The 27,862-nt window shown below is 38.7% G+C and overlaps 1 long non-coding RNA gene across 1 annotated transcript; it reads left to right on the top strand.

The window, feature by feature from the left end:
- The first annotated feature begins 225 nt into the window (after positions 1–225).
- Positions 226–6,535, top strand: LOC144009140 (uncharacterized). Its single transcript, XR_013280849.1, has 3 exons — positions 226–288; positions 3,214–3,419; positions 6,331–6,535. It is a non-coding gene; the product is annotated as an uncharacterized LOC144009140 (long non-coding RNA).
- The last annotated feature ends 21,327 nt before the right edge of the window (positions 6,536–27,862 follow it).

Raw genomic sequence — 27,862 nt, 5'->3', positions numbered from 1 at the left:
AAAATGTATTTTTTTTAAATGCTTTTGCTGCGTTTAGGTCACTGAAAAGATAAACATAATAGAAAAGAGGTGGGCCTCGAGGGCCGAAGTCCTGCAGGTTTCCCTCTTCCAACACAAGCTGATTCCAATCAACAGGATTGTTATCAGGCTTGTGCAAAGCTTGCTGATGAGCTGATCATGTATCAGCTGTGTTGGAGAAGAGGAAACATCCAAAACCTACAGGACTTCGGCCCTCGAGGACCGATTTTTGCCAAGCCCTGAAGTAGACATTTTGGTTTTAATTCCAAGGTATGTTGGCAATCCTTTTGAATTATTTTTTTTTTTAATATTAGCACATATGTGGCCTTTTTCAGGAGTGACTTTATGTCTTAATGATTATAAATGTTCTGCAGGTACACAGTAAACAACGCTAGCTATGTGAACCGTGAAGCTAGGCCAGCTACGTTAGCTTGACAGTTCAGCTTAACTAGCTAGTCAAATATAAATTAAACTTCGCCAGTTGTGCAAGTTGTTTTCATAACCGCTACCACAAATAAAAAAAAAAAAAAAAAAAAAAAGAAAATCCGTCGCGGGATGTAAAGAAAGAAACGTATACATAAACTACACTTTATGTGTCTCCTGGACGTCAGCGTGACCGCCATGTTTGATGTGGCAAGACCTCCCATAAACTAATGCACGTCAACTTGACTATAACTTCATAAAGCGACAAGCTACAAAATTAAGATTCTCATTCACTTATTTACACACTCAAATACATTTGGGAATCAGATTGGCACCAAAACAACACAATTATGTAGTTTATAAACCTAATGATATGGACACTTTTAGTCACATATACAATATAACAAAAATATTGAGGATCACACGACAGTGTGAAGTAGTTGCCATTTGTTTTTTTCCAGAAGTGATTTTCTTCCGATTTCTGATCAAAACGTTATTCCAGTAATAGCAAATGACTTGTGCGTGTATCTGCGGCCTGTGCATGCGTGATGGGAAGTTTCGTGGCTGAGTTGCTCCCGCATCGCTGTCGACCTCGGCACACAATACGTAACCGTTTCAAATTTGCTTTGACTTTGCCTGCAGGAGGAGAAAGGTGGTTGTGTGTGTGTGTGGTACATGCCCCTAAAAGGTCAGAGCGGCATGCACGCACGAGGTCGGCATTTAGTGCTCCAGCGTAATCATGATAAGCATTTTGCCCATGTCGGACTTGCCGTCTGTGCGAGGCCCCCAGAGGAATTTTGAGAGGAAATTTGGTCGCTGTGCATACGAAACAGTGATGAGGAATTAATTGGAAGCGACGAGGGCAGCATATTGTCGAATACCCAACACAAGTCATTTACTTGGACGTACCTCCTTCTCTATCCGCACAACAACTTATTGAATTTCACTTCTGAGCGTTTTCAGATGTGCAAATTAATATGCACATATTGTAACAGCGATGAGAGGAAAATATCGAGGCGGCCTGTCAACGCTGCCTGAGTGCAATTCCGCTAAGGTATTTAACACCTTGCGATATCCTTTGGAAGAATGAGGCCCCACAATACAATGTGAAAATGAAAATCTTCCGAGTTGGCTGTCAAAATGTTTGCTCAGCTCCGAGCTCACAGGAGAAAACGTCGTTGAAATGTGATTTTACAAGGCAGGAATCTAGTGGGCCTGTTCGCTAGCGTTGGCGCTGAGGCCGGGTGGTACTGTTCCTTCAACTCAAGTAAAAAAAAAAAAAAAAAAAAAAAAAGGTTCAATCCTGTTTTTTGTCATCCTCGACGAAGCAGGAATTAGCATGCTATCTGACCGCTACATTTTTCGCTTTTGGGGAAATTGTTTTCTATTTACACCCTTGACGCTGCCATCCATTCTGTCTAAGAATCCAAAATGGCCTTGCCTGTCATATTAAGTCATCTTTTACAAAGCAGGAAGTAGCATGCTACTGACGCGCGCACAGTTACTAGCATGCTATCTACCCGCAACATTTTTCACTTTTGTTCGGGGAAAATATTTTCTATTGATACTATTTGAAGGTCAGCGGAGCCATCCAGTCTGTCTACGAATCAAAAATGGCCTTGCCTGTCATCTCATGTCATCTGCTACAAAGCAGGAACTAGCATGCTATCTATCCGCTACATTTTTTCACTTTTGTTAGGGGAAATTATTTTCTATTTATACCATTTGAAGGTCAGTGGAGCCACCCAGTCTGTCTAAGCATCTGAAATGCCTGTCGTGCCTGTTATCTTCTACAAAGCAGGAAGTAGCATGCTAATGACGCGCACAGAAACTAGCATGCTATCTGGCAGCTACTTTTTTTCACTTTTGTTAGGGGAAATTGTTTTCTATTTGGACCCTTTGAAGGTCAGCGGAGCCACCCAGTCTGTCAACGCATCTAAAATGGCCTTGCCTGTAATCTTATGTCATCTGCGACAAAGCAGGAAGTAGCATGCTATCTATCTGCTACATTTTTTCACTTTTGTTAGGGGAAATTGTTTTCTTTTTATACCATTTGAAGGTCAGCGCAGCCATCCAGTCTCTCTTAGCATCCAAAATGGCCGTCGTGCCTGTCATCTTCTACAAAGCAGGAAGTAGCATGCTAATGACGTGCACAGAAACTAGCATGATATCTGACCGCTACATTTTTTCACTTTTGTTGGGGGAAATTATTTTCTATTGATACTATTTGAAGGTCAGTGGAGCCATCCAGTCTGTCTAAGCATCTATAAAGAGTATCTTGAGTTTTCGTCGTGGGGGCCAAACAGTTGTACTTTTGTTCCAGAAATTGGTTGTCCAATGGAATCATTCAGCATGTCCAAGAAGAAAAGATCTTAACGGTCTTGTCGTCTTACGTCATCCCCACAAACTGGGAACTTGAGCGTAGGATTTTTCCATTTTGTTGATCTCATCATTTTTGAACCAGGAAGTTGGCTAATAAAAGGGACGAACAAAGACCACTTTCTTCACTTGTGTCAGAGGAATTTTATTTTATTTTTATTTATTTTTTCATTGTCATCGTCTATAGACCAGAACACAGCTTGCTCACGAACCGTTGACAGATTAACAAAATGCCTCACGATTTTTTGACATTTTGATGTAACCTGTTGTAAAGTTAAAAATTCTACGATCCAGTGGTCCTCTTAACTCACCATTTTTCATTTTTCATCAGTTTTGAACTTTTTTATTTTTTATTTTTTTTATTTTTATTTTTTCTTGCTTTTGTCCTTGCAGGTCCGAGATGGTCACAGTGCTTCGTTTACCGGCTTCCACACGTGTTATGCAAATGACCTGGAAAACCTGCCAGGGCAACCGACCGACTGGTCCTGGCTGACGGCCATATTGACCCGGACCCGGCATCCCCCTGCTGCTGTTGAGTCTGTCACGCTGATGCACAAAGTCGCCGTCCATCCTCGATGTCTGCGCTCCAACAGAAACTTGTAAGTAGACGAGGAAACAGTTTTTATTTTTTTATTTTTTTAAGTCTATCAAAATGTGCTCTGCATGGGGAATCAATGACGTTATTAACATGAAAGTCACATGCCGCCATCGGGAGTCAATCGATGACGATAATCCCGAGTAACAGCTCTCCGCGCTGTTCTTACGTTTATGTTATCGGCTTTCCCCCCTTGCTTCCTTTTGACATATTAATTGCCCGCCTAAGTGCTCCCGCCTTTTTTTTTTTTTCCTTCTTACTGTATTCATGGCCGTCCCTTCTGTCCGTCATTATTGATCCATTAAAACACGCACGTTAGCGTTAATTACACCTGACCGTGTTGTACTTTTGCGTCCTCATCTGCCCGTCCGTCGTCACTCGGCCTCTTTCAGACGCGATCGATAACGCTGGCGGCGGCCGTTAGCAATTAGCAGTTAGCGGCTTTAACTAGCGGGCGGGCGCATCGAAGTGCCTGTTTAAATGTCAATTTGAGCACCTCTCACCTTCAAACCAAGACGTCGGCGGAGGAATGAAAAGCCGCAGATAAATTTTTTTTTCTCCACTTTTCTGACTTTTTGTCCTTCGCGAGTCGAAATTGAAATGCGAAAAGTGGATGTTGACGTCTCCAAATCGTCTTGAATATTGCAAGAACTTCTTCGACGTGGCTCTGACTTTCTCTCCCTTATTTTGGATTTGGAACAACTTTCTTTTTAAGAGAAAAGCCTGGAAAGCTGCTCAACATTCTAGGATGTAAAAAAATAAATAAATAAAAATCACCCAAATTTATGGTCGCAGCAACAGTGGCAGGAAAAAAAAAAAGAAATTTCATAGATGAACAATGAGCAGTATTTTTATATGTAGCAATTCTCATAAGTTGCTCTTCTTAACTCTTTCACTGAGCCATTTTCATGAAGCACTGGATTTTGACTGATTTTGCAAGGCTCACAAAATATTGTTCTATTGCTATAAAAACATGGAACCTACCAAAAGAAAGATTAAAGTTTCTTCTTTCATTCGAAAAAAAATATATTATATATAAAAAATATATTTCTATGTGTTTCTGTTTTGCATCTGTTCAGCATTAGAATAAAAGCTAAATTTCAGCATTATTCACAAATCTGTTTAAAACAGTGGGGAAAAGAGCTTGTTGCAACATAGCCCTGGTTGATCTCTTATATTCTGCTGCCACCTGCTGGCCATTTTCTATAATTAGTACCATTGCTTCAACCGTTCTCTTCAGTTCAGCAGAGGCTACAAAGCCTCTGTATGCTCTAGCATAAAAAACAAAAACAAAAAAACTTATAAAACATAAATACGTCTTTGGGGCATTGGTAATAATTGAGATAGAACGTATTTATGTTTTTTGGGAGCAAATGAGTTAAAAGTTGATTAAGATTAACTGACGAGCATTTGGGTCGCCACCGGGAAAAGAATATTGAAAATATAACTGGGGAATTAAATCACACTTTTATCATTTGCATTGGCAATAATAAAAAAATCATGTTTTATGAGGAAAGAAATTGATCATTCTCATTAGAATAATTTTTTGAATAAATTTTTACTATGTTTCTCATTATTTACAAGCATATATATTTTTTGGCTGTGATTGGCTGGCAACCAGTCCAGGGTGGACCCCGCCTATTGCCCAAAGCCAGCTGGGATAGGCTCCAGCACCCCCGCGACCCCCTGTGAGAAATAATCAGTCAAGAAATTGGATGGATGGATGGATATATTTTTCGATAATACAGTTACACATATCATTTTCAAAGAAAATCCTTGTAAATCCTGAAAATGTAATAAAAGTTACATTTAACTTGATGTTCACCAATAATTAAAAAAAACAAAAAAAAAACCTTCCAGGAAACTATTACCATATCGGTCACCACAACATATGCCATTACTACGACAACACTAAGGTTATATTTTTAGATTATCTGTCAAGTTTTAGATGACCAGTTTTGAGGCTAATGTGTGATTACAATGTCAGTTTTTTTTATTACATTATTGGTGAAATTATGACATTTTGGGGGTTTTATTACATTTGTGATCAAGTTAAGTGCAAATTTTATTACATTTTGAGGAAATTATTACATTATAGGCTGCTACAATCCTTGTCATTTTATTAGAAAAAAAAAAAACAACCTCATAATTTTATTTGACCACAGTCAGAATGAGACGAGTTTGAATAGATGATGAAATCTTGCGTGCGGTTGTTAAGATGGCCGTCACATTTTTTTTTTCCCAGACACAAGTTGGATTACGCACGCCGACTGACCACGTCTCTGCGTTCTCGCTAGCGGCAGCGGTGGCTAACCCAAAGGCTCCATGCATTTGAATAATGTAGCGCAGCACAACAAACATTAGCATATGTGGGTACTTCCAAGTCACTGGGGCGCCATGACTCAGTCCAACACCCACCCAGAATACCCACCACCACCTTCCCCCTTGTTACTGTTGTTGCTTGCATCACACAGGATGGATATTAAGCTTGTTTGAGTTTCCCATGAATCTTCACGGCAGCCGTGTGCTTAAAAAAAAAAAGAAAAAAAATTACACCGCGGAACTACGCCGCAGACATCAATATGGCTGAGGGGTGGAGGGCGAGGTGGGGGGGGGGGGGGGGGGGGGGGGGCAGCATGCACCTGACAACGCTCTTAAATCCTGACGAGAGGAATGAGTATTGAACATATGCCAGTTAGCCGCCGTGCTAAAGCTGCGGAGCGGTGCAGCAGGCAGGCTGAGGAGGGGTGGGGGCGGGGCTTTGACGGGCGGGCAAGTCCGTAATGGGGGCGGGCTCTCTTACTTTGAGTCATCACCCAAATAAGTTTTCTATTGTAGAAAAGGAGAAAAATCATGAAGGAATTTTTAAGATAAAGTTTCCTGACCTGTGCCATTTAAAAAAAAATATTTTTCAGTGAACAAAATGACGAAAAATCCTGGCGATCGAACCAGTTTGGCCGTCATCTTCTATGCCGACAGACGCCAAAAGTGTGATGCAAACCGGTAAGTACGTAACCAAGAGTGTTATTTTTTCTTGATTGCCAAAATATAGTTATGTTTTTCAATTAACTAATTTATTATACTAAATTAAATAGATACATAAATTGCCATTGTCTAGTGACGTCACATTTAAACCGGTCGGTGAAGTCCCCCGTCTTCCCACCTCCCTCAAATGCAGCATACAGTACATCGTGATCATCTTCTTGTATGTTGGGAGTTTTTTTTTCCCGTTATTTTCTCTGCGAAATAGAAAACAACGAAATCAGCCGGCCACAATCAAAATATATAAAATTTGTAATTTCACAAGCAGTCCTCAGATGAGCAATTCAACTTGTATGGGGGAATCATCCTGGATGTCATTATTTTACGTTAAAGTTACGGTTTGTTTAATTATTATTATTATTATTATTATTATTATTATCATTATTATTATTTTATATCATAGACTGACATAAATTTGTTAAATACGACACAAATGCAATGACTGGTAACACAAATAGATATGACGTCATTAACTACGCCACGCAATGCATTCTGGGAACAATATATATGCCAAACGGGTCAATTTAATACGTCTGGAATGTATACCGGCATAGTGTTGCCGCGTTCCATTTGCATTTGTGTTATTTTTTGGAACAACATGATTACAGTTGAGCTCCGTAATTTAGGGCTGGCCCACAAATAGTGTATAAATGACGGTAATCGTTTTTAAGTTATATACCGTTATTTTACCGATGTGGCCCACTTGGTAATATATTTTCCTCCATCCTGCCCCTGAGGTAACATGAGTTTGACACCCCTAGTTTAGGATAAAGATGCTGGCGATATTTTTAAGACAGTTACCACAAGTCGTAGGCGTGTATCGACGACAAATTAGCACGTCCTTGGCGGAGGTCTTCCGTCGACCTGCAGTTTTCGCTCCTCTTCCCGTTCCAGCGAGACAATTAGCTAAAATCGAACCGAATAATCTCGTTGGCTGCCACCCACGCAACGCATCCTCACGTTGTTATCCGTGCCGCAAAAAAAAAGCATGATGGTGGAAAAGAGAGAGTGTGTCCGAGGCGGTCAACGGGAGCCCTCGCGGCGTGCCCTTCCTTCCTTAAACACCGTTGCTTGGATACGCCGCGCTTTTTTTAATTAACGCCAGCGATTTCCCCCCGTGCGAACCTTCAATTCCATTAAAGTCGATGAGGCGCTCAACGAGTGTTGTCCCGACTTCAACAAACAAACTCGGCGAGTGTCGTTGATGGAAGCTCAGCTGGCGCTCGTATTACGCGCACGGCGTCGCCCTCAAAGCGGCTCGGCCGCGTTGACCCCCGACACTCGTTATTTTGAGCATTGCATTACCGCCATTCTTCCCGAACAACGCGCCTCCTTTTCATACGCGCCGAAAGCCGCAACGGCGCCAAGCTCCTTTTTGGCGATTAGATGCAGCTCAGCTCTCAGGGCTAATTGGCCCCGGGGCCCTGATGCGCCGTGTTTACGGGCGGCCTGCTGCGATGTGGATGAACCGGGGGATAGATTTGCCTTCCCGGGGTCTGGACAAAAAAAATAAAATAAAAAATAGAATTATGTGGAGATGACATGTCCAGGTGTGAGTGTTCGATATACAAGTCTCAAGTGTTAATCTTCAAGGTCCAAAGTTTTGATCACCTTTTTCTCATTTTTTAGTTTTATATATATATATATATATATATATATATATATATATATATATATATATATATACAGTATTTTAAAACTATTTAAAAATCTGTACTATAAATGTTAATTTTTTACGACTTTTTACATCTAATTACATTTATTCTTTTTGACTTATTTACCTCATTGACTGGCAGCCATTTTTACAGAAGCAAATCCCCTTCGCTCCCGGCTGTTTTACTGGACTTTGACTGATTTTGAAAGGCCCACAGAATATTGTGTTTTATTGCTATAAAAACATGGAACCTATCAAAAGAAAGATTAAAGTCTCTTCTTTTATCGGGAAAAAAATATAGATTTCTATCTGTTTCCGTTTTGCAACAGTTAGCATTAGAATGTAGCTAAGTTTCATCATTATTCACAAATCTGTTTAGAATTGTGAGTAATTGAGCTTTTTTCCGACATGGCCCTGGTTGATCTCCTTTGCTCTGCTGCCACCTGCTGGCCGTTTGGGTAATAACTACCATTTCTGGCATTGGCTGCATCAAAGCCTTCTGTATGCTCTAGCATAAAAAACAAAACCTAAAAAAGAAACACGTATAAATACATCTTTGGGACACATTGTTTTTGGGAGAAAATGTTAATTAAAATGAAAATATTAATTTCTAGAGCAACTTAATAGAATATTTTTTTATCTCCTGAAATTACAACCTAATTTCTAATGAACTATTTTTTGTAAAATTATGCCTACCCTTTCCCATATTCATGTACTTTTAAAATGCAATATACAACCTTTTAATATAATTTTCCTCTTTTCTTTTCATGTTCCTGCTTTTTTCCTACTCAACTTGTGTTTACTTGACTGCATGGCTATTTTTCCTCAAAGTTTTTGGCACACCATTTGAAACTTAATCAATCCGGTGGCCACATTTTGGACGCAGGATGTACGAGCACGACTCGCCGCTGCAAAAGTGAAATATTCTCATCACAGTTGACACAAAGTGGAGAAGGTGCGAAAACACTCATCTGTCACTTTGGGCTCGCTTCTCACGCCAGACTGGCGACGAGCGACTTGTTGCCTCCCAAAAATTTACTTTTGGAATCAGTAAAGACCCAACAGATATTTCGCGTGCAAAGTGGATGCTACTGCAACATTGGAATTTATTTTTGTTTTATCATTTATATTACTTTTATCAAGCAAGAAGTATTGTTTTGATCGTCCGTCGGGATTACCCAAAAATGACATGACCAATTTCTGGGAAACGTTGCGGAAAACAAAATGTTGTGATACAAATCAGAATACATTCAAATCAAGACAAATGGTGAAGTCCCAGCAATCACCTACACAGACAGATGCAATGACTGTCAACAACAACTATCTAGACTATAACTAATTACAAATGGCTTTGAACAAACTAACTGACCTTTTTTTTTTTTTTTCCCTTTTTCTTTACTTTTTTTTTTTTTTTCTTCTTTTTTTTTGTTTGCGTGTGTGCGTTTGCGTGCGTGCGCGTGCGTGCGCGTGCGTGCGTGTGCGTGCGTGCAAATACGTATAAATTTATACTCATTCATTCACCTAAAACCTTATAAATATCCCATTACCCTTCGCCTTAACCAGGTACTTCAGAATCTTGCCAGAGTCGTGAGGTTTAAATGGTCAGGAGACCAGAGAAAAGGTCAGAAAAAAAAAAGAAATAAAGAGAAAAGAAAGGTAAATCAAAGTGAAATCCAGCACCGACCAAACACTTCCTGCCTTCCCCATGATTACAAAATCAAAGTCTTACGCCAACCCCGGAAGCCTCTAAATTCCAGCAAATTTAGCGAGATCTCAAGAGCCCAGAGGAAAAACTAAAGAGAGGAAGGAGGGAAGGATCGATAAGGCAGAGTGAGATCCATAGAAGCCAGTACATCCAATCCATCAAAGTGAAGTCCAGCACCAACAAGACCCCTCCTGCGTGGTTACAAAACCAGAGTCTTATGCCAACCCCAGAAACCTCATACTTCTAATAAATTAAGATCTCAAGTGACCAGAGGAAAAACTAAAGAGAGGAAGGAGGGAAGGATAGATAAAGCAAAGTGAGAAACACAGACACCAGCACCAACTGATTCAAGGGGCTGTGGGAGGGAGAGGGTACTTCTGTTGAGTTTCAGTAGATGCTGGTGCGACGGATCTGGCATGCATAAGGACCACCACCAAAGAAAGAAGCCGTCAACCGCGGTCCAGCAAAGCGAGCACCCCCCCCCCCCCCCCCCCCCCCCCCCGGAATCCCCAGGCCGCGGCAGCACCAAGGCCACCCCCAAGCCACCCGAGCGGACACCGGTCGGCGAGCCGACCCAGACACCCGGAACACCCCCGACCCAGCCCCGGCCCACACCCCCGAGCCCAAGGCCGCAGAACGAGGCCCAGCGGGCCCCCACAGCGCCCCACCGGTCCCCAGCCCCCATCCCCCCACGACCCCCCCGCACCCCACCCAAACAAACTAACTGACCTAACTAACTGATAGCTGGCTGTCGAACAAACATTTGAACCAACCAACAAACTATATAGAACTATATAAAAAAAAATGACCCATGACTGACTGACTAACTAAATCTAGTTTGCAATAACCGTCAACAATAAATGTCTGTAACAAACTAATAATAATTACCAATGGATATGAATAAACTAACTGACTAACAAACTAATTAGTAGCTGGCTATCAAACAAACAAATGAACCAACTAGCAAACTATACGAAAAATACCTAACTAACTAACTAACTAACTAACTAACCCAAGTTGGCAATAACCATCAACCATTACTGTCTGTAACAAACTAACTAATTACCAGTGGCTATGAATAAACTAACTGACTAACAAAAGAACTAGTAGCCGGAACTAGTAGCCGGCTATTGAAGAAACAAATGAACCAAACAATAAACTATATCAAACTATTCAAAAATGACAACTAACTAGCTAGCTAGCTAGCTAGTTAACTAACTAACTAACCCAAGTTGGCAATAACCATCAAAATTACTGTCTGTAACAAACTAACTAATTACCAGTGGCTATAAATAAACTGACTAACAAAGGAACTAGTAGCTGGTTATCGAAGAAACAAATGAACCAAACAATAAACTATATCAAACTATTCAAAAATGACAACTAACTAGCTAGCTAGCTAGCTATCTAGCTAACTAACTAACTAACCCAAGTTGGCAATAACCATCAAAATTACTGTCTGTAACAAACTAACTAATTACCAGTGGCTATAAATAAACTAACTGACTAACAAAGGAACTAGTAGCTGGTTATCGAAGAAACAAATGAACCAAACAATAAACTATATCAAACTATACAAAAATGACAACTAACTAGCTAGCTAGCTAGCTAGCTAACTAACTAACTAACCCAAGTTGGCAATAACCGTCAAAATTACTGTCTGTAACAAACTAACTAATTACCAGTGGCTATGAATAAACTAACAAAGGAACTAGTAGCCGGCTATCGAAGAAACAAATGAACAAAGCAATAAACTATATAAAACTATACAAAAATGACCCATAACTAACTAACTAACTAACTAACTAACTGCGTGACAAGCGAGCCCACTTTTTGGCCGCTGATACCCAATTAGGGCGATGATTATTGATCATGGTGACGCTAATCTCCCTTTTCGCAAGGATGAGACGATCGATAGGTGAGCGTAATGAGCAACCTGAAGGAGCCGAAGGAGATTTGAACTGGATACATATTTTAAAAGCTGCAGTTATGTTTATTTCTTTGGAATAAAGTCAGGGTAGAAGATGTCACGAATAGCAAATATATAGAAAATAATGCATTTCGCACCATGAAGTCACTGTACTTTTTTTTTTTTTTTTTTTTTCCCCCCCTGATTTGTTGGCGTGACTGTATGTGCACGGCTGTCTTGTAAAACATAATTCATAAACAAGCTCCAAACATTCTGTGTGCGGCGGAGAAAATGTCATTTTTTTTCTAGCTGGCAGCCTGTCGTCTGTCTTGGCCTCACTCGTCCCCCCCCCCATCCCCCTGCAAAATTCCAGCAAACATGACTTGTACAGCCGACTCGTTCGTGCTAATAATGTGTTTTTTTTTTTCCGACTGCTCCGAAATGAAAGGCACACAAAGGTGACAAATGACAGAAAACCTAGCTAGCGTGCGGGTGCCTCGAACGGACGGCTGGGCAAACTTTTGGGCAGTTTTTCAAACAATAGGAGGGGCCACATTCATCAGAGATGAGGTCAACAGCAACAACAAGTTAACAAGTTGAATGGAAAAATGTGGAACCGTTACTGTTTTCCAAAGTAAAAGCAGATATTGATTTTTTTTTTCTTCTATTTTTACATTTTTTTTTTTCACAAATTTTTAAATAATTTTTTAAATTATTTTTTTCTTCATATATATAATTATTGTAAATATATGCATTTATTATTATTATTATTGTGTGTGGGGTGTGTGTGTGTGTGTGTGTGTGTGTGTGTGTGTGTGTGTATATATATATATATATATATATATATATATATATATATATATATATATATATATATATATATATATATTTTTTTTTTTTTTTTTTGAAGAGCTCAGAATTGTTCATTCGGTAGTCTTACCGATTCAACGTCTCGTCATCATTGCTCTTTTTTTTTTTTTTTTTTGTGTGTGCGTGCGCGTGCGTGCAAATACGTATAAATTTATACTCATTCATTCACCTAAAACCTTATAAATATCCCATTACCCTTCGCCTTAACCAGGTACTTCAGAATCTTGCCAGAGTCGTGAGATTTAAATGGTCAGGAGACCAGAGAAAAGGTCAGAAAAAAAAAGAAATAAAGAGAAAAGAAAGGTAAATCAAAGTGACATCCAGCACCGACCAAACACTTCCTGCCTTCCCCATGATTACAAAATCAAAGTCTTACGCCAACCCCGGAAGCCTCTAAATTCCAGCAAATTTAGCGAGATCTCAAGAGCCCAGAGGAAAAACTAAAGAGAGGAAGGAGGGAAGGATCGATAAGGCAGAGTGAGATCAATAGAAGCCAGTACATCCAATCCATCAAAGTGAAGTCCAGCACCAACAAGACCCCTCCTGCGTGGTTACAAAACTGGAGTCTTATGCCAACCCCAGAAACCTCATACTTCTAATAAATTAAGATCTCAAGTGACCAGAGGAAAAACTAAAGAGAGGAATAATTCTGTTTGGTCCAAAAGAACTTACATAATTGTAGTTTTTCCTATTTTATTTTTTTAAATTGGTTTTTAATATTTATGAATGTGTAAAAACTTTCTCGTTTTGTACCAAAAAATAATTACTTGTTTGAATAATTGTGATTTAATCATGTTTATTTTTTCCATAATCAGGCAGCCCTAATATTACCATAAGTGCATAATTGTCATTACTATTAATTGTATAATATTATTTATTTACTCTTTTTTTATTTGTTTCGAACAAGCAAAAGAAAACGTGTTTATTTTCCAAAACCAAAAGATAACCAGTCTGCTTTTCTTTACAGTTGAGAGGCTGAAATCCGACGATTCTGTATAACTTTAAATTAAACAAGTACTTACCAAAATAGCAATTGATTATTTATATAATTGATTACTTGTCGACAAATCAATTGATTGCTGCACATGCTGCGCTTGATTTCCATCTGTGTACCTTTTTTTTCCCCCCGTGACTTTCCCGTCCACTCTCCCAACTGGGTTAGCTGTAAAAAGTTTGCCCTACGTCTTTCCAGGTTTGCAAAAGTTCTGCTGCTCATTTGCAAAGCTAGGTTAAGCTTATGTAAAAGAGATGCATTTCAAGTACGTCGGAGGGCCCGGAAAACAAACATTTCCCCCCCACCTCCCTCTCCGCCCCCACTGGTGCCCCTCCCCCTTGACAGGCGAGTGACAGCTATTTAAATGCGAAGTGTCATTAAGGCACACAACCCTGCGCGACACCTGCTTTAATCACGGCAAACAAAGGCGCCGCCAGTGGCCGAGTCGGCGCTCCCGCTCTGTGATATTCAAATGACGGGGCGGCGCAACACCGGCAACAACAACATCAAAGAATAGGCAGCCCGCCGCCGAGGGCCTCCCGCCGACGCCGCTAATCACCATCAATTTCCACCTGATTAAAGCGAGAAGAAGAAGAAATTGCAAACTCTTCCAATCATATGGAGTTGAACTGAAGCTATTGTGTCTTCTGTTAGGCAACTTTGGGAAGCTTTTTCCACGTGCCATTGCTCCAACAGGCAACGCCACTTTTATTTTGTGATACAATTTGTGTTTTTTGTGGTTCCGATATTTTACACACTTTAAGGGAAACATTTTCTTCGCAATATTCTGAAATGGTTCTGAACTTTACGAGTTCAGTGCTGTTTGACTTCTACTAAAGCCCGTATCTCATTGAGGGATGAACGTTAATATTGAGCGAATATTGATTTCATGTCAGGGTTCGTTCTAGGTCGCAGCGTTTCCTAAACGTTTCGTAAACAGTCTTAAAGGTTCTTTGCTGTCGCAAGGAAATTTTGCACAAAATTCCCAAATGTTCTCTAAACAGTCTTAATAGTTTCCTCAACAGTCTTAATGGTTTCTTAAACAGTCTTATTGGTCTTTCTTGTTGCAAGGAAATTTTGCTCAAAATTCCCAAACGTTCTCTAAACAGTCTTAATGGTTTCCGAAACAGTCTGAATAGTTTCGTAAACAGTTTTAATGAGATTTATATTGCAAATTTTGAACATGTTCAAAATTACTTCTAAACAGTCTTAATCGGCTTTCTTGTCGGTCGGAAATTTTGAACATGTTCAAAATTACTTCCAGACAGTCGTAATGATCTTTCTTGTCGCATCCAAATTTTGTGCAAAATTCCTAAACGTTCTCTAAACAGTCTTAATAGTTTCCTAAACAGTCTTAATGGTTTCCTAAACAGTCTAAATGGGCTTTCTTGTCGCAAGGAAATTTTGCACAAAATTCCTAAACATTCTCTAAACAGCCTTAATGGGCTTTCTTGTTGCTAGGAAATTTTGAACATGTTCAAAATTACTTCCAGACAGTCGTAATGATCTTTCTTGTCGCACCCAAATTTTGTGCAAAATTCCTAAACGTTCTCTAAACAGTCTTAATAGTTTCCTAAACAGTCTTAATGGTTTCCTAAACAGTCTAAATGGGCTTTCTTGTCGCAAGGAAATTTTGCACAAAATTCCTAAACATTCTCTAAACAGCCTTAATGGGCTTTCTTGTTGCTAGGAAATTTTGAATATGCTCAAAATTACTTTTAAACAGTCTTATTGGCCTTTCATGCCGCAAGGAAAGTGACAAGAAAGGCCATTAGGACTGTTCAGAGAACCGTTAAGACTTTTTTGAGAACGTTTAGGATATGCTACGAGCTTCAACAAACCCTTATCAAAGTCCAGGGAGGCAAATCTGGACGCTAACAAGCTTGTGCTAAGGAAGTTAGCAGTTGTTTGTTTAAAACAACCTGTTTGTACTTTTTCACATTATTTTTATTATTATTTCATAATAACGGGATTAGCAAAAATCGGGATTGACAGCTCAGACTTTTTAGCGATCTGTGAAGGATCCGTTCAGTTTAAGCGCAAAATTTTTGAAATTGCTGTTGAGATCAACACGCGGGCCCATATTTGTTGGTAAAAACTGTGCTACGTAACCTCGTATATTGTGTGCATATGTGTCACTTCACAGATGCATTTCATTCACGTTTGAAGTTGTTTTTGTGAAGCGGTAATTCTGCACTTCTTCCTAGAGCAGTTTTCTTTTTTGCCAAAGTCGAAAGTCATACTTTGGAAATTGTGCTTTGTCTCGGATTTTGTCCTGATGGGTCTCGCTGGCGGTTTCCGTCTTGGACGGCTGAAAGCCGCCGCTCTTCCCTGGCCCGTCATTTTAATTTTAACGAGGGGGGGTCAGTGGGACGAAACATCCGTCACGCCCGCCAAGGCCGGGCTGGGCGCGTGTCACCAAAGCGCTCGGTTTGCCATTCCTATTGATTACTTTTGTCTTTTTCCAGAAAGTGCTGCGCAGACCTCACTCGCCTTTTGTCGGTACGTACGCGCGTCTAAATTATGATAAGCGTATGGAAGTGTATTCTATTGTTTATAAATGTTTCATCGGCGCGCCGCCCTCCATACATAATCAAGGGAGCCCTAAACAACCATATGCTCGTCCGTTTCCTCTTCAGATGCAAATGCGCGTTATCATTCAGGTGGAAGCCGTGTTTCATTTTTTTCCTGCTTGTAGTCGTTCTCCTTCCTGCAAGGATTAAAAGCGTCAGTTTAACGGCGCGGCGCAAACATTAGCGGCGGCGGCGCTGCGCGTGTTGCTCGCACTTTGGACGCCGGGTGTTATTATTTGACATCTGGCGGCCGGCGCAGTGGGGGAATAAATCAGCGGCCTCTTTGACTAATCAAACGTAATCACGCCGGCATTCTGCTGGATGTAATTAACAGGCGCGGCGTGGTAGGTGTATATATATCGTCTGCAATCTGCTCGCAATCGCAAAGGACGCCGTTATGCGGCTCGTACGTAGAAGTCAAGGCGGGAAATGAGTTTATATACTTTGCTACTACCAACTACTAATTTAATTAGTATTATTAGTAATATATATATATATATATATATATATATATATATATATATATATACACATACATAATATAAGGTTGTATAAATTAAATAAGGGTAAATAAATAAATTTAATTTAATATAATTTTAATAATAAATTATAGAAATAAATTAATTATTAAATAAATTTCCATCCATCCATTTTCTAAACTGCTTATTCCTCACAAGGGTCGCAGGGGGTGCTGGAGCCTATCTCAGCTGGCTTTGGGCAGTAGGCAGGGTACACCCTGGACTGGTTACCAGCCAATCGCAGGGCTAAATAAATTACATTTGATATAATTTTAATAATAAATTATAGAAATAAAGTAATTATTAAATACATTAAATTTGATATAATTTTATAATAAATTACCTAAATAAAATAATTATTCTACATTATTATTATTATTATTGTTGTTGTTGTTGTTATTATTATTGTTATTATTATTATTATATAAAATTCAACTAATAACTACTATTATTGAAAAGAGCTCAATACACAGCCATTGTGTAATCCACTTGAAACAAATGTGAGTACACCCCTTTGTGAAACTTTGTGAATTTTTTTCCTTTCAAAGTGTTATTTTTATTTTTTTTTGTGGCTGCTATTATTTTTGAAATGATAAATCAAAAATTACGATGGAAGGTATATGTGTGTGTGTGTGTGTGTGTGTGTGTGTATAGGCAAGGCAAGGCAAGTTTATTTGTATAGCACATTTCATACACAAGGCAACTCAATGTGCTTTACACGAGGAAAGACAACACATAAGCATCAAGAAACAGTAGTTAACATTGAGTTGTATATATATGTGTGTATATATATATATATATATATATATATATATATATATATATATATATATATATATATATATATATATATATATATATATATATTGGTTTAATCCTAGGGGAAAATAAAATAAACAAGAATTTGAATCTTTAAAAATTTAGCCCCTGAAGTCGGTTCCACTTAGGACCACGATACTCAGTGGGCATGTCCATCATAACAAGACACGTGAAAAAGTCTCAAGGACCCATGTCCAAAATTGAACAGGAAGTCGTCCATTTTGGTTTGAAGCAGCAATTTTGGGTGAATTTGAGGACTCCTACGATCAAATTTGCAGGAATCCAATTCAGGTGGCTGAAATCCAGGATGTGACATCAAATTTGGATCATTTTGAGGATTTACCGTGACGCAGTTACGCCTTCTGTCTAGATTGGTAGTTTTTCCTCAGGCGCGGTGGTCTCTTGCAAATCGTTGAATTTTATTCCATTTAATCCTGTATTACATTCATATCGTACTCAGTTTAAAAAAAAATAAAAAATAATATAACAAAAAGGATCTTATTTATTTATTTATTTATTTATTTATTTTATTTTTTAATCGCAAACTCACTCTGTATGTCGCGTGAGGAAACGTACTTCCCGCCTCGGCGAGAAACTTTTCTAAGTGAACACAATGTCGTACGGCTGGGACGAGTTTGGCCTTGCATATTTCAACGCCGCTAATTTAAAACAGTTGCGCGTCCACACACACACTCACGCGGGGTAAAAAAAGATTAGACCTTCAGTGCACAAAATGCCTGAGCCATGACAGTGAATGATGGCTTCATTTAAAGTCATAATAGTTTTAATAAATGAAGTCGAGGCGGCCACGGTGAACCGGCGCAATGTGATTAAATGCGCCGCTCTTTTGCTAATTAAGCTTCCTTCAAGGTGTTCACTGCAAAATGGCGAGCCAACCCTCCCAAAAAACTATTCCGTCCGACCGTCCGGCTGGCTTTAAACAAAATCTACGACAAACCGCCCGCGCATTTCCTCGCTATATTGTCCCGCAAAGCCTCCATCAGATAAGGATTTGAGGCGCTTACTTTCCAGCTGACATTTAGGAGTTGAAAAGAAGCACGCGGAAGTCACCTTCATATGAAAGCCATCGATCCGCTCACCGTTTGAGACAATAAGGGAGATGTTTTCATTCGATTGGACTCCCTCAGACTGACATGAGGGATGTATACTTGATAATGAGGCAGGAAAAAAACACAACGGCTCTACGATATCTTTTTTTGTTTTTTGTTTTTTTTAAACCAAGTGGAAAACAGGAAGGCTGACAGACAGGTGGCGCTACAATTTTAAACTTTAGGCCTTTTTGGTCAATTACAAGTGGATAATTACATATGTGGACTGATAAATGTTCTCCTATTTAGTTTTGTATAAAAAAATGCAGTGAGAAAATTAAAAAATTGTTTGCGTCTTCTAATAATTTTATCTACAGTTTGCATTTAACTCATTTGCTCCCAAAAACATATAAATATATATAAAAAAATGAATCTTTGACGTCTAAAGCCGTCTATGGCAGTGAATGTGTTAATGTACGCTCACATTAAGCTCCTCCACATATTGACTCGGTTCACAGGCTTATTACGTTCCCCTTTATCTGACAATTAGCGTAGATTTTAAACCTAGAAGAGCCAAAACATCCCTAATTAAAATTAAACTGCACTAAAAAACAACAACAACAAAAACTAGCCACCAGTGGGTGCTGGAACTGCACAAATGTAAATCAACCTGACTTTTTTTTTTTTTTTTAACAGATGTCCTGCTTTTAAATATCGTGAACATGATGACGACGACGATACTCTGGCACTTTTGATATCACAACATTGCCTTTATCGTTACATCCCTAGTATTTATACGTTTTTTTTGTGTTCTTTTTTTTAATGCTAGAACATACAGAAGGCTATGACGCAGCCTCTCAACTGCAAAGAACGGTTGCAGAAATTGTAGTTATTACACAAACAGCCAGCAGGTGGCAGTAGCGCAAAAGAGATCAACCAGGGCCATGTTGAAAATTACTCACAATTGTAAATATATTTGTAAATAATGATGAAACTTGGCTATATTCTAATGCTAATTGCTGCTAAACAGAAACGGATAGAAATATGCGTTTTTTTCTAATGAAAGAAGAGACTTTAATCTTTCTTTTGATAGGTTCCATGTTTTTATAGCAACAGAACTGAATATTCTGTGGGCCTTGCAAAATCAGTCCAAATCCATTAAAACAGCCGGGAGCGAACAGGGTTGCTTCTGTGAAAATGGCTGCCAGTCAATGAGTTAATCTTATTTTTATTTACGAAAAAAAAAAAAAATCCAACTTCACTTCTGTTTAAGCCATAATCGATTACATTTGAATTTCAACTTTCTCCAAGGAGACTTTCGGCCCACCTTTAGGTCATCTCCCGCCCACCCCCCAGGGTGGACCGTGTGAGATTAACATTCAAATATTCCGAACCGTCGCTCTCGCCTTGAAGCCGCCGCCGCCATCAATGGCAAGTTAATTCCTTCCAAATTGAAATTTTGCGGCTTTGGATCCTTGGACGCGACGGGCGTGTTTCTTTATGTCAGGCCTTGCTTCTTGGAACCTTGACTCCTCCATTTTATTATTACCTCCCTCAAGGCGCTGAAGTGTTTGTGTTCTGTGTGCGCGTTTTGTGTCCTTGCCCGCTTGCTTTGACTCTTTTGCTGCACCTGCCACAAAACACTTCCAGGCTGATCTTTTATTATTATGTTTTTTTTTTCCCTGGCCAAACCAAAGAAGAATCCATTTAATTCTGAGGTTGGAATTATTCATGTTTCTCATTTGCGGTGTCCATGTTTTCATCATGTTGGTCATGACTTGCCAACATTTAAGTTTTTTCCAAGCCGGGAAATAGCTCATGTTTTATGTACACACGAGGAAGATAGAAGAAGTAGCATCTGTAAAAAGACTTCAGGTGGTTGGTTGACAAATATCTGATACCGTTGCTGTTTCACTCCAGTCCTGAAAATGGATTAATTTCCCAGTATTGTTACTGTAAAATAAAAAAAATAAAAAACCACCGTTTCCGACCATCATAGAAATAAAATTAAAAACAACTGGACTAAGTGCAATTTCTGGAGAAATTGCGTGGGAATGCTGAAAGCTGAATGCGAAGATTTGCACGTGGAATGCTTATGAAGTAAAGGACAATGCAATTTACCAACTGTACCACTGAATAGTATCAGACACCTGGTAATGATGATGAAGTTATATGTATGGAAGTGGGCGTGAAAGTGATACCTTAGAAAAAGTTCAATGTCTGTCCCATTAAAAATGAATGGGGAAACGTTGATATTAAGTATTAAATTGTGCAAATACTGTAAGTAATGTGGAATTAGACGATATCTATATAACCCGGGAGGTGTGAATTTTTGAAGCTAGTTGAAATTTGAATAGTGTAAATTGGATGTATTATGTGGGAGTTGTTACGCGGTAAAAAAGTGTGGAGAATAAAAATCACAATAACATATGTGGGAATGCTTCAGCATTCTCACAATAACAAAAGTAAAACAAAAAAGAAGGTGAAAATGGTTCCCCACTATTGTTACTGTAAAATACCAAAAAAGACCGTTTCCGACCATCATAGAGATAAAATTAAAAATAATTATAGAACTAGACTAAGTGCAATTTCTGGAGAAATTGCGTGGGAATGCTGAAAGCTGAATGCGAAGATCTGAATGCATGTGGAATGCTTATGAAGAGATAAATTATGACCTCCTGGTTACTGAACAATGCAATTTACCAACTGTGCCACCGAGCAGTGTAAGACACCTGGTAATGATGATAAGTTATATGTATGGAAGTAAAAGGTATAGAATGCTAGCGGTTAGTGGTAAAATAACGCTGAATTTTGTGGCCGTATGTTCGCACCGAAACCTGAATAAAAACTACAATGTGGCACAACTACGTATAATATAATAATAAAGTTACATGTATGGAAGTAGGCGTGGAAAGTGACACTGAGAAAAAGTTCAATGTTTGTCCCTTTGAAAATGAATGGAAAAATGTTGATATTACAAGTTTAATAGTGCAAATACTGTAAGTAATGTGGAATCAGACGATATATATATATATATATATATATATATATATATATATATATATATATATATATATATATATATACCCCGGGAGGTGTGAATTTTTTAAGCTAGTTGAAATTTGAACAGTGTAAATTGGAAGTATTATGTGGGAGTTGTTAAGCGGCAAAAAAGTGTGGAGAATTAAAAATCACAATAACATATATGGAAATGCTTTAGCATTCCCACAATTATGCCCTGCGATTGGCTGGCAACCAATTCGGGGTGTACACGCCTACTGCCCGAAGCCAGCTGGGATAGGCTCCAGCACCCCTGCGACCCTTGTGAGGAATAAGTGGTCAAGAAAATGGATGGATGGATGGATGGACAATTATAGACTTAAATGAAATCCATCCTCACAGCAAGTGTATTCTCACCATGTGCGAGATTACTTTTGGGACCGTAGCCAATTTATTTGCTTGTCTTCCAGCTCTCGTTACTGAGCCTAACTAACTAAATGAAGCTAAGGTTTCCAATGCATCGCTAATCAGTTAACGTGAGCGCGAAAGTGGGCAATGGAAAGACTGCAGGCTTGGACGGACTTCCTGCTGAGAAATAAAAAAAAAAAAAGCCACTCCATTATTATCCCAGTTTTGTTTTTTGTTTTAAAATACATAGTTTTTCGTAAAGCCGATTGCTTCACATGCTATTAAAAAAAAAAAAAAAAAAAAAAAAAAAAAAAACTGTCCACATGTATATTTTGGTAATGCGTTGTGATGTGTCTGCTGATTGCGGCGAGGGAGATGTTGGAGCACCTCGGGGCTGAAAGGAAATAATTGATTTTTCCCTTCAAGGTTAACGCGGGGGGAAAAAAAGAGAGAAAAGAGCCGCAGGGAAAGCAACACAGGGCCCAGTAGTTGGCCAATTAATGCTGTTGATTTGGAAGAAGTGGGAAGCATATATTTATATTTTTTTGTTTAGCATTTTCCCGACATTAGTGGGAATACTGAAGAAAATATCCTTTACCCAAGCTGCCTTCTCTTGAAAAGCAAACACATGAACAAATGCACGTATTATTGTTGTTGCTATAAAAAAAGCGCTATTTTTAGTTTGTTACCTCGAAAGCAAACGTGACTTTTGCCGCTTGGCATCTCCTGTGACTTCTATTTTTACGTCTCAGCAACATATATTATAAAGCATCAAAGCCTTTTTTGGTCCTTTTCATAATCCTGTTGTTTTGGTGGCGGTGCGGGGGGGAAAGCAGGGACGTCTCAAGTCTCCCACATAAAAGGAAAATATTAATAACCTGCTCGCTACTGATCGCTTAGCGTTCCGCCGAGCCCCTAGCGATCAACGCGCAACGCAGTTTATGGCATTATTAAAATTAAGTACCTTTATCTCCCGCTTTTACGGCAAGAAATTTCACATCTGCAACGTTTGCGTAGCTTAAGTGGAAACCGTCGTAGGACATTCCGACACATAAGACAAACAAATAGCGAAATAGTGATGGTAAAACCTGGCTAGCAAGCTAGCTAGCGTTAGCAAGCTAGCTAAAAGTTGCATTGTGAACATTTAAAATAGCCCTTTTTTTTATTTTAACAATTTGACATAAAAATATTAAACATATTGATGTTTGTTAGATTCTGTCAGTTACATCTTTTTCATTTTATTGTGTTGATTAAAGCGCACCTTGCTCGCCAGTTACCTTGCTTGTCATGTCGTGTTAGCTGGCTGTCTAAAAGTTGTATTTCCTAACATTTTGTATTACTTATTCTTACGGTAATATTTATGTTAAGTAGGGCTGTGCAATTAATCAAAATTCAACTTCAAATTCAATTATTACACTCCACAATTACAAAATCAGCATAATTGTAAATGTGTGCATGTGTGTATATGTGTGTGTATATATATATATATATATATATATATATGTATATATATATATATGTATATATATATATATATATATATATATATATATATATATAAATAAACACTCATTTTTGAGTTGTTTAAATGTATACATTTGCACCTTTTTGAATTTTTAAAGTAACTAATTTAATACATTTTGTTTCATCCAAAAGGAACTTGCATAATTATAATGTTTCAAAGAATTAATTTGGCATAATATAAAAATGTTTAAACGTAACAAACATATGAAAACATTTGTTTGTTACGTTTAAACATTTTTATAGTTTTGTATCAAAAAATAAATGATCGTCCTACTGCACAGTGCACATGATGCACTCCAACTTCAAGTTTTTGCCAACATAAACAAATAAATAAATAAATAAATATATATATTTTTTATTATAAATTATTTTTGGTCCAAAAGGAACTTACACAATTAGTCTTTCTATTTGTTTTGTAATTGGTCCTAATATTTTTAAATGTGTCAACATGTTCTCATTTTGTACCCAAAAACAATTAATCGTTTGAATAATTGTGATCTCAATTATTGCCAAAATAATCGTGATAATTATTTTTTCCATAATTGAGCAGCCCTAACATTAAGTTTATAAAATTAATTAATAATATACAGTGATACCTCGGCTCACGAACTTAATTGGTTCCCAGAGAGTGTGTGTAAGCCGAAAAGTTCTTCTTCCGAACATTTATTTCCCATAAGAAACCATTAAAATGAGAATAATCCGTTCCCAGGTCCCTATAAAACATAATTTTCTACTAAATAAGCCTTAAAACTACACAAAAATATACCTTATTTTATGTATAATAAATGTGCTATTGTATTGTAATTAAAGAAATAAACTGTACTGTATAATAAAGTCATTTTATTTTACTTTGTAATGGTAGTTCTTAAGGATAGTAGCAATGGTAGACTTACTTTATTCGTTTCACCGCGTAGAGTGTTTATGGAACGGTTGTCGCTCATTCGCACTTTCGTGCTCACCGGAGCGGAGGAGGTGTGTCCCTTGGTGAACAAGGAAGTGGAGCACTTTAGCGAGTCAACAAAAAGTGAGCACCGCCAACTACTTTCACCTCTTTCCCGGGACTAAACAGCCGTGGCACGATTTTCTCCTTTTTTGAGGTACGTGATGGCACTTTTGCTTTTTTTAGTGGCGCGAACTCCATTGACTACAATGCAAACGCGCCGCCGAATCGCCGTCCCTCGCTGGTAAGCATTAGGCTTAACAACTAGCCTGTGGTGGGGTCTTTTTCGGTCCCATAATAGCAAAAGTACACTGAAAATGTCTATCAAACACAAACCGCGTCCGCACTAAAAGAAAGGGGGTGACGAACTGGGACGCCGTGAGCGTGCGTCAGCTTCTCGTGGCCGCCACCGTGGTGCTGTTCGACCGCGTGGTTTGGTTCGTCCGCCGAAAAGTAGTTCGTCAGCAGAGACTAAATTCTCGCGAATTTAATGTTCGTGAGGCGAAAATTTCGTGAGCTAAAGCGTTCGTCAGCCGAGGTATCACTGTATATTAGTTTTTATTTAATATTTATTGATCTCGAACAAGCAAAGAATTAAACTTAAAAAAAATTGTGAATGAAAATATAAAGCCACCATTTTGATTTTCGCTAGCTTGTTCCAACTCGGCCAATGAATTAATGAAATTGTTTCATGAAGATTTTAGCTTTGTTGGCAAGATCAATAATACAACCAACATACAAACATTTTCTTGCTTACTATCTTGAGAAATTGCATATGAATATTTGATTGTGAGATGGCATTAGCAAATGTGAGCTCTCTAATCTGCTAATGCTAACTAGCTAGCTGGATGAATGACAATATAGCCTTATTGCGTGCTTAGCCAACATTTTGACATGGGATATTTTTCTCCATCTCGGCCCATTTCATGTAATTATATGAACAAAATCATCCAAAAAAAAAAAAGTGATGGTGCCGCTCGATAAGGCAGTAAGTAAACAAGCACGTTAAAAGGAGCTAATTAGCGATAAGGACTTTTTTTTTTAACCCCCCCACTGGAGGTGAAAGTACAAAGCCACATTTCATTTCACACTTTATTTACTTGCCTAATGAGATTATCTATTTGATGTATCCGTTTTATAGCCTAGCCTGACATTTGCGTTTGAGTATTTACGGTGGCCGTCTCACAAAAAGTCCACTCTTCCTTCCGTTCTGGAAAAAACGCGACGATTGAGCAAGGCCGCCCGCTCGCTCGCAGATTTACGCGGGCTGATTTATGGGCTAAGACTGGAGGGGGTGTGCTCTATTTCGCTGCGTTCATATCCATTTATGTAATTAACAAGGAAGTGCTAGTGGTAGCGCCGGCGGTTAATAAGCTCCGGTGGGGAAACGCGGGCGAGCGGGTGAACCCGTGGCCCGGGAGATGTTAAACACAGATGAATAGATGCCAGAGCGCACACGCGGGCGCCGCCACTAAATCACAGCAAATGAGCAACGCAAATGGGCCGAGCCACTAAAAAACCCAATATCCCTTAAATGGTCCGGGCCTCTCGTAGATATTGAAAACGGCTAACCTTGACATCAACGCGTCACCCTTTTGGACGTCCGATTGGGCGATTCGAGGCGGTCCAATTACGACACGCGCTGCTCGGCCACAAAAGTCAAGATGGCTAATCGTATCGCCTACAAAATGGAGGTGCAATTTTTTTACCTTGAGATGTGTATGACTGGACTCATTTTAACATTTGAACATTCATTGAAATGACCTTTGGAGAAAAAAAAAAAAAAAGAGATCTTGAGAGAAAATATGAACGCCGCCGATAAGCGTATTTCTGAGATGGGTATTCCTGGAACAGACATGTTTTATATTTGGTTGTAGCCATTTCTTTCACGTTTTTTTTTTTAAAAGGAAGTTCATATTTTCCATTTAGCCTGTTAGCCTAATGTTAACCAATACGTGAAACTCCATTGACATGCTAATGCTAACTTTTTAAGCAACGCACATTTGAAACCAAACTTGCTCAAATTTTTGCTGGAACCATCATGTCATCAAGCCGTAGTTAGTAAGGCTGGGTTAACCCCCCCCCCCCCCCCCCCCCCAAAAAAAAGCGATTTTAATCGATACTGAATCAATTTGTGGTACTTGATGTAATAAAGAAATAAAGATAAATATGAAGAGTCAATTATTTGACATTTTCACGATTTGTGTTTGATTGTCTAAAATAGAAATGTGTTGATTGTGTGACTGGGTGAGGGGCAGCTTGATAAACGTTGAAATATAGCTTAGCTAACTGTTGCTTTAGACGTGATCTATTTAAATCAAGTCTTATATTTGTGCTATATTCCTCCATGACTCATCTCCCGTTTCTTTTGAATAAATCTCAGATGGTTCCTCTTACGTGCATCAAATGAAACAATTATTATTATTTTTTCTTCCTCCTTACTGTGACCTCTTTCTTACTCCTTTTTTTTTTTTTTTTCTTTCAAATTGAAACTTTTTTGCTCCATGCACGGATATATATCACATTTGCAATATCAAGTGTGGGGGGGCTTCAAACAAATCACAACTTTTACTCGACTTTTCTTACTAACTTGCCAAACAACACCGTTTGAATTTACGGCGCCTGTCGCGAGACTGTGCTTCTTAAACCTTGATCTTAACTAAAGCGCCTTTATAGCCAAACCAGACCGCGTGCGCGGCGCGCGCTAACCTTGACAGATGACCGTAAAACTTTTTTTGTTTTTTTTTGTTTCTCCACACAACAGCTGCTATATAACGTTAGCACCCGCAGCCTCGTGAAAGTCGCCCGCGTCCTCGCCGGCGACAAAACAAACACACAAAACGACGTTTGGCTGAGCGCCACGTGTGATCAAATGTTTTGCCCCGCGCGTACGCGTCTTCCCATCTGCACGGCTTGGCTCTTCCAGACCGATTATTATTATTATTATTATTATTATTATTATTATTTTTGGCTTAGCTAATAGTTAGAAAATGCTAGCGGTTAGCGGTAAAATGACGCAGAACTTTGCGAGCGTATGTTCGCATCGAACCTGAATAAAAACTACAATGTGACACAACTACTGTATTATAATAATAATAATATAAATATTATTATTATTATTATTATTATTATTATTATTATTATTATTATTAACAATAACTAGACTTAGTACAATTTCTGGAGAAATTGCGTGGGAATGCTAAAAGCTGAATGCTAAGATTTGAATGCATGTGGAATGCTTATGAAGTAAATTGAGAGATAAATTATGAAATTATGACCTCCTGGTTACTGGACAATGCACCTTACCAACTGTGCCACCGAGCAGTGTAAGACACCTGGTAATGATGATAAGTTATATGTATGCAAGTGGGCGTGGAAAGTGATACTTAAAAAAATAAATTAATTAATAAAAAAGTTCAATGTCTGTCCAATTGAAAATGAA

This window comes from Festucalex cinctus, chromosome 20, assembly GCF_051991245.1.
Source record: "Festucalex cinctus isolate MCC-2025b chromosome 20, RoL_Fcin_1.0, whole genome shotgun sequence".
NCBI lineage: Eukaryota > Metazoa > Chordata > Actinopteri > Syngnathiformes > Syngnathidae > Festucalex > Festucalex cinctus.
Note: the sequence above shows the minus strand (reverse complement) of the source record. Positions and strands in the feature narration are given on the sequence as shown.